Source organism: Salvelinus sp. IW2-2015, unplaced genomic scaffold (assembly GCF_002910315.2).
Source record: "Salvelinus sp. IW2-2015 unplaced genomic scaffold, ASM291031v2 Un_scaffold1073, whole genome shotgun sequence".
NCBI lineage: Eukaryota > Metazoa > Chordata > Actinopteri > Salmoniformes > Salmonidae > Salvelinus > Salvelinus sp. IW2-2015.
Genome location: NW_019942716.1, coordinates 127,561 through 136,714, shown reverse-complemented (window position 1 = coordinate 136,714; position 9,154 = coordinate 127,561).

Genomic DNA, 9,154 nt, shown 5'->3' with positions numbered 1-9,154 from the left:
TTACTGTCTGTGTTCATGTAGCACACACTGTCTGTGTTATTCACATAAGCATACTTGGTCCTGTATTCACGTAGCATACTGTCTGTGTTCACGTAGCATACTGTCTTGTATGTCCCGTAGCATACTGTCTGTGTTCACCGTAGCATTACTGTCTGTGTTCACGCTAAGCCATACCTGATGTGTTCACGTAAGTGCATACCTGTCTGTGTTCACGTAGCATACTGTCCTGTGTTCACGTAGCATACTGTCTGCAATACTATGTCTGTGTTCATCTAGCATTTTTTTTTATTTATGATATATCAGGGGTTCGTTGCAGCATGTATATATTCTTATTCCAATTCCTTTACTTAGATTCGTGTGTATTCAGTCCAATAAAATTTTGATTTGATTTGGAAACAGGATCTTTGACCTGGGTAACAGATCCTTGACCTGGATAACAGATATTTGACCCTGAAGTAACAGATCCTTGACCTGGATAAAGTTCTTTGACCTGGGTAACAGATCCTATGACCTGGATACAGATCTTTGGATGGGTAACAGATCCTTGACCTTGATAACAGTTCTTTTGACCTGGGTAACAGATCATTACCTGGATAACAGTTCTTTTGACCTGGGTAACAGATTCTTGACCTGGGTAACAGATCTTGAGCTGGAGTAACAGATCCTTTGACCTGAATAACAATGACTCTTTGACCTGGGTAACAGATTCTTGACCTGGGTTTAACAGATCTTTGGAGTGGTAAAGATCTTTGACCTGGTAATAGATCCTTAGCCCTGGGTAACAGAATCTTTGCGCTGAGTAACAGATCCTTACCTGATAACAGATCTTTGACCTGAGTACTATTACAAGATCCTTGACCTGGGTAACAGAATCTTTGAGCTGGGTAAAACAGTTTTTTTGAACGCCTGCGAGTACACCGATGTGCTACTTGACCTGGGTAACAGATCTCACTTGAGCTTTGTGTATACCAGATCCCGAACCTGTGACTACACAGGACGGTGTCTTTGACCCCTGGGTAGAGAGTATCTTAGTAACTGCTTGGTAGCCATCTAGTATCTTCATGTCTGGGACCGGTGTTTGGGCTAGAGTCATCTCTTGACTTCTGCGGTGACACATTCAGGTATCGCCTCTGGGCCTGGCGTAGAAACAGTAGCTTTTTCCGGCAGACACTAGAGGTTGATACAAGGCGTGGCCCTGCGTGTCACTGTTAGTAACGCCTGGGGTGCAGACTAGATTGCCCTGTAGACCTTGATCTAAAGCAGTTTTCATGTGCACGCCTTACTGACTGTGTTGACACACATGAATCGCTCTGTGCGCGAGGAGAGTATACATGTGATCGGTTAGAGACGTCTTTGGGGTTAAACAAGGAATGCTTTTAGCACCTGGGTATCTAGAAGCTCTCAGGAGCTTTGGAGGGTAAAAGCATTGATGCGCTAAGGTGACACTGTGGTATAATCAGATATAATCGTGATGTCTCGTCTCATGTGGAGTCAAAGCATGAAGCCCTTGTAGGGGATAGGGGATTCGCGAGAAATGGTATGAGGTTCTTGTGAGATAAACAGAGAGACTTCCTCTTTTGACTTGGGGTAATTGCAGTAAAGCTCTTGTACCTGTGGAAGGTAATCTTGAGGAATCTTTGGTCTTGTTAGAGAGACAGGCTCCTTTACCTCTGGGAACTGGTTAACAAAAGCTTCGCGTGTTGACGCAACTCGGTGGTTTAATTCAGGGAGTGCCTTGAAGCCTTGTGTTGGTACGAGATCCAGTTTTTGAGCTCTGTGGATGAACCAGATAGTATCTTGGAGCGGAACTGGGTAATGGAAGCGAGATGTCTATTTTGAGACCTGGAACAGAGTCCCTAATTGTAAGCAGATCTAGAGTCAATTGGGGCATGTATGGGAGTGCCTTATAGACTCTGTCGTGTTAAAGCGAGAGCCTATAACTCTGGACTACTGGCGAGTAAAGCTATGATCTTGTGGAGCTTGGGTTATGCAGATCGTTTAGAGCGCTGTGAGATAACCAGGATTACACGCCTTGGAAGCTCTTCAGGTCAAATCAGCCAGTAAGAGCTCTTTGTGGACAGGTTGGAGGTAAGCAGTGTGATGTTAAGATAGACCCTTACGTTTTATATCAGCCAGACTCTTGACAATTGGAAACGGAGAGGACATTTGTTGTTATGTTAGTTCAGTAAAACATCTGAGAAGTGGCGTTTATCTCACGAATTTACACTTGCATAGATTAGCGATAGCGGTTGGATGTTTGCAGAAGTATAATAATGGTTTATGTTTTACTCGAGTGCACATTTTATAACTCCGACGAGAATAAGTTTGAGGTGGGATTCAGTGTCCATGTGTAATTCGTTTCTTAATTAGGCTGCCGCCATTACATAAAGTCTAGTTATGTCTTTTGTAAGCAGCCTATAGTGGAGTAAAGTTTTACTGCAGCAGTTTTCCTGTATCAATTTATATTCATGCTCTACAGACACACAGTAGCTTTTTGCAGGGTGATGTTGTGACGGTACCAGCTTTTTTAAAAAAAGTGGAGCATATAAACTATAAGCAGAGGTATGTCTTGTCGGTGAAAACTGTTTTGGAAGGTATACCTTTCTTTCATAGAAAAGTGAGCAACTCCTCTTTGGAACTATTAGATCTAGTACTGATATGTGTTATTAAAGTTAGCTGAAGGTTATAAAGATGGTGTCTTTAAGCGTTAGGTGCCACACTTAAACTAGCAAGTTAGCACAAGTGTTGGGTAGTTGCGAGTGATAACAGATATCAAAGGAGTTAAGTCCTCATATCCCAACTTTGTTGAAAAAAAAGTACATAATAGAGGTGTATAAGATATAGTGTAAAAAGAAGGTAATGTCAATTTTTTTAAGTGGCGCTTGTACAACCCGTTCAGTTCATGACTGGGTTATTTCTGTCTATCTCTATCACTTTGCAGGTAAGTGGTGGGGGTGTGAGAGTAGTTGCAGTCACCAGACGCTAGAGAGTCAAATCTTGTATTATATATAAGAGAAGATGACAATACAACTATGAACCAAACATGGCAGTGTAAATATGGCTTTATTGGAGGAGAGTTAAGGCTTAGAACAGAGTAAAGTCTATTAAGAGACCTGGCTAAGGTCTTACGCCATATGTCGATACTTTGCTTATGAAGAAGGTAAGCTGTTGGAATCGGTATCATTAGCATTGTTCTTCTCAAGAGAGCCTTTGAATAAAACAAGTCAGCTTGGTGGGAATGATTGGCATAGGTAATGTTGTATACTTTCACTTACGATGATAGCCTTACAACTCAATATTTGTCATGCTAGATGAAGATTTGAGGGAGTGTCATGTGGAGGTTAAAGGTTTGTTAATAGGTGAGACCGGTTGGTACAGCTAGGAAAGTCCTGATCTGTCTCTCTGGAGAGGAATGGTTGGAGTTTTATGGTCACACGCTCTTATTACGAGGCTTGTGAACACTAGTTCAGTAACCTAACCGACTTCGTGGTGACAATGATGACTTGGATGTGTAAAGATATTTGAAGGTGCCTGTTAGAGTAGACAGTTAAGCCTATTGGGGAACAGTACATTTGTGTACGGTTAAGTGTCGCTTATCTTGAGAGAGCATCGTTATGTCAGTGTTTGTTCATAGTAGAAGCTATGGGTGATAGGTTGCGGCATTGGTGATGGAAGTTTCTGTGATATAGGAGTCAGTTAGAAACGTTAGGAACAAGTAGTGGTTTGATGGAAGTTCCTGAGATCGTGTAAGTGTTATATTAAAGATAGATGAAGCAACTCTCAACACGTAAGCCTTGTTCTGAGCGCCCGACTCCGCTTTGTCTCGGGAAGGGTGCAGGTGGGAGCGTTATACAGAGTGGTTTTTAAGGTAAGAAAATGTTAGGGACCATATTACAATTAACGCAGCTCAAGTTTGAGGTTGCAAGATTTGGAGGCTCCACGGTTTTTTTCTATAAGGAACTCTTAACTATGCATGTGAGCTCTCGGAGGATAGGTTATGTGCAAGTGTCAATAATATTTCTAGTCGAAGACCCATACTCTTATAGCAGTTAGAATTGTGGGTAAAGTTTCCTAGGATTGGATAATGGGGATATTTGATCACCACAGAGCCTCTTGAGAGACTTAGCAGATATCGTCTCCTGTGGGTGTTAAGTCTTGGATGGTTAAGCGATGTATGTGCAAGCGTTGGAGTCTCGTTTACTATGAGTCCAAGTCAACCAGTCTGTGGCAGAGGAGGTTTGGCAGGGTAGTAGGTTTTAATTTGATAATGACAGGGTAGCTTACTCATATTCAAGTAGCTTGCGCAGAGTATTAGGGTTTAGGTAAGTAAAGTATATTTTCAAGGAGTGTCACACTTACGCACGCTCAAGATGTCGCATATGGTGGGAAGTTGGATGCGTTAGTCAGCATGGTTTATAACAGGAGCGGTCATAATGGAGTTTTCAATCCATAACTATTGAATGGATATCAAGGCGTTGGGGAATGGTTTGTTGAGGTAAAAAGTTGTTAGAGAAGGAGCCCATGTAATGATTAACGTATGCATGAGTTTATGCGTTTGGGCAGGTATGTTCTAGAGAGTAACACTGGTGTATATGCTTAGAACTGAAGTTTAACCTGGTATATTAACTTGCGTAGCTTGGGGTGAGTTGGTAGGGCTGCATGAGAGAATGTTCTTAAGAAGCTCGACCTTGGAAAACGAAGACATGTCATAGGGTCAATTGAGAAAGAGACTTCTGTTGGTGCGTAAAAAGATTTTGTTGGGCAATGGAGCCAGATTCATACATAGTCACATTGAATAATTGCTTTTGGGGATACACTGTTCAATGAAGGCGGGATTACGTTTGGATATAAGGAGCTTAGAGCCTGATTTTAGCAGGTAATAGCTTGGGTGCACTGTGTCGCGACGAGTCATACCTGTTTGTTTGTGGTAGTTAACAAGATGTACTCGGGCTCGATTCCTGTCATAGCAAGAAACTTTAGGTCATGGCCATATAGACTGACGCAGCCTAGTTGGTATTTAGGGGCATGAGAATGAGGCAATAGAGCTAGGGTACAATAACCTGGGCGAACACCCAACTGTAACTTCTACCATATCAAGCTTAATCATTCAGCACTGGCAATAACACAATCCAAGCAAACTGGTACTTAGATCGATGATAAAACATAACTCTATTTCTATAATTACAACATTTGTATTTACGCTCATCGAACGCGTGTTTCACTCTGCTTAGTTGCAAAACACACACCAACTAGAGGATGCTTCTAATTTGTTCGCATACAAGTAGCTTGCCGTGTGATCTAGTGCAGAGATAGCGTTGTTGAGATAATTATATTAGCCATGCAAGATAACTCATTATGGAGTGAAAGACTGCGAAGAGTTCATTTACACGAAATAGGGTTGCCCGGGAAATGGATGTTCATATACCCTATTTTGCGTTCTAAATCTCTTGTGACACAAATGCTCACAGATAACAATGAACACTTTATAATACCCACTGTTACAATAACCTTAAACACCTTACGTTCAAAGAACCTGCTAGCGGTGACTTCGATATGAGGACCTACAGGTATACGACACAAACTACTAAATGAAAATGTGCTCTTTCGAGAAATAGTAAAGGCGGGTGTTACACTTATTTTCCAAGATTCGAATACACACAAACTATATCACACCTAGGTCGGACTGATAGGAAGGTCAGCGAACAACAAAGATGTTTCATTGTGTCTCCTGATATATAATCATTCACAGGCCCAGATAAGAAAGTGGTCTTAAATCGTGCAATATAGTATTTGAGTATCTAATTGAGAGCATAAAATAATAAACTTAGCGAATGCCAACTTTGTTATATGACACACTGTAACAATCAGAGTGATGTTGCAGAATGGACAGAACTGGAATCAATTAAGTTACGAACAAAGACAACCTAAAAACATAGCTACTTGCGTGTAGAGAGACAAATGTCTGCCAAATAAAGGAAATTACCCAAAGCTGGTAGCAAATGGTGTTGTTTTTTCTGTGCCATTGGTCCCATATGTGTGGATAATACGCTTAAGTGCGATCAATATAACACAAAACTGCACAACAGGTCAAGGACAATGCACAGACTATCATAGGACAAATTCCTATATGCTCTAACAATAGCTATATGTTGGCTATAGGGCAATAAAGCTAAGTTTCAGTATGGAATAATATTCAAGAGTTTCATGGCCTATATGGTTCATGTTATACCACTCGAATAACAAAAGAGAAAGAACATCATCTCTGATCGCAGAGGTGTTTTTATTTATGTGCTGTCCGAGTGGTGGACGTATCCATCGCAGGAATAGGTGTTCGGCAGGACAAATTCAGATTCTGCGCGTATGCAATAATAACGTGGTATGATCTTTTTTAGTGAGCTTTTTTGTGGCTTATTGGACAATTGACGCATCTCTTTTTATGTTAGAGGACTAGCTATATATATACAATGTACCGTCAGAGTAAGTGGGACGCTTAACATTAGGGAGTAAGTGTCTCATGTGAATGGCAATATAGTCATAATGAAATGATGTCAATTTTATTGAGAATATTGCTACTTAAGTCAGATCTGCTCTAGGCATAGTTGGCTTTTGTTTGAGGAATTGTTGTACCCTGTTTGCTTCAGAATGTGATGTGGACCCTAGGAAGGACGCGTGAATAGTTTGTGGACAGATAAATTGACTTCTGGGGATGTTTAGAATAAATCGAAAGTGGCCGTTGTGTAGTGTATGTATGTACAGGCTATGAATCATCACATAGCTTATGACTTATGTTTGTAATGTTGTTGGTGGATTATAGATAGCAAAGTGATTTATTTGGTGTTCAACAATAAGATATGCTCAATGTATGTAGTATCGTAATGTATGTCATGTATGTATGTAATAGTATGTATGTCCCCATGGAAATACTTGAGCAATGTGATTTTTGATGTTGAGATTTCAAAGCCTTGATGCTCACACAAGTTCCAAACCGATTCAATGATAATGTTTTGTAAATGGTAAAGCTAATAAAAAAAGAATCTGCATATTTTACTTATTTTGCATAGAAAAGCTTGTGAGATCAGTAATGGATTTCAGTAATCTTAATCAAGCCTCTGACTAGTTGAATAAATGAACTCAGTTACGCTCCCCCCATGTTGTAAGTGGGACCCTTTGGGATTTGCCAATCCGAAGGAATATTTTCCAAAAATGTAGTTGAAATATTTACTCCGCTATTTGTGATTTTAAATGAAAGCCTGTGCCTGGTTGACCATATTTTGATTGTGGGGCGCTGTCTCAAACATCGCATCGGCATGTTTTGTGTACGAGTATTGGAATCGGACCAGGGCAGTTAGATGACAAGGCTTTAAGCTTTTAATCTGATTAAGACACCTTGTAGTACCTCAATGTTTATCATCCCTAATTTTTATGATTATTGTATTTGAATTGAAGGCCCCCCAATTTCACAAGAAAGTTGGTTGTAAGGTGTCCCTGGCGGGACGTCTAGCCCTAAGAAGTTGTAAAATTTGGGTAAAATATTTGGGAATAACAGTTCAGTTGGTTGGTCAGTCAGTTGGGATAAACACTACCCATTGTTTGACATTCTCCAGGACCAGCTTCATGCGGAATGCTTTTTACAACCGTCTGAAAGGAGTTCCACTTACTCTTCGGCAAATTTGGGCTCATCAGACCAAAGGACAGATTTCCACCTGTCAATATCCTGCTGTGTTTTTGGACCAAGGCAAATCTCTTCTTCTTTTCTTATTGGTGTCTTGTAAGAGTAGTGGTTTTCTTCGCAGCAATTCGACATGAAGGGCTGATTACAGGCAGTCTCCTACTGGAACACTGTGATTTTTGAGAGTTCTGTTTTTGAACTTTGGGGTGCTGCATTTATTTTTGGCTGCAATCTGAGGTGCTTAATCTGGGTATACCAAACCCTAACCTTGATCACAAGACAACTGATAGGTCAAACGCATTAAGAAGTAATAATTACAACAAATAACTTTTAACAAAGGCACACTGTTTAATTGAATGCATTATCAGGTGACTACCTCATGAAGCTGGTTGAGAGAATGTCAGAGTGTGCAAAGCTGTCAATAGGAAAGAGTGGCTACTTTGAAGAATCTCAAATATAAAATATATTTGGATTTTTTTCTGGTGTACACGTGATTCCCATGTGGTTATTTTTCATTGTTTGATTTCTTCACTATTATTATAGGCATGGTAGCAATGAGTAAAATTAAGGGAAACCCTTGAATGAGTAAGGTTTTGTCCAAACTTTTGACTGGTAAACTGTATATCAAACAAATATTTGATGAAAAATTGTTTTGATTACTGCTATTAGCCCATTACAGACGCATTAAAGACACATTCGTTACAATGGGACAGATGGTTCAAAAATCTAAAGGAAGTTTGTTCTGACGTGTTTGTCTATATTGAGAGATATAAGAAAGATCAGGAGAACATTGGTTATATACTCAGTATAATATACTACACACAAAATAAATAGGGCCATTTATATATTACAGTTGAAGGTCGGAAGTTTCATACATTAGGTTGGAGTCATTAAATCGTTATTTCAACATCAAAATTATAGTTTGTCCAATAGGGGGGGCGCCACCCTTTCGACTTTGTAAAAATTCGTTCCCAAATTAAAACTGCCTCGGTACTTATTAATTGCCTCGTAACAATATGCATATTTATTAATTAAATTGGATAGAAAACGACTCTCTAGTTTCTAAACTTTTGAATATATTGTGAGTAAAAACTAGAATCAAAGTTGATGCTAACTCCTGTCAGGAAGCTGCAGAAATCTGAAATCGTTGCTTCTGTTTCCAGGGTCAAGCTTTATTAAATTGCGTGTATCTATGAGTTTGACATGCTCACTGCTACGATTTTCCCTAGATGTCAGTAAGCAGTGAGAGTGGAATGGTGTTGCTAGGCAGATTTGAGGCCCATATAAGGCTCTTGGAACGGGGGTGCCGCGTCTTTCAACGCGTTGTCATGGCGAAGACAAGACTCAGTATGGCATCTCTGAAAAGCTCTCGTTATAGGCCTTAGGATATAATCCGGCTCTGATTTTTATTCGATATAGGTGTTAACGCTCATAATGGTATTATTTTAAACGGGGAGTTATATCAGTTTATATCAGTATATTGCG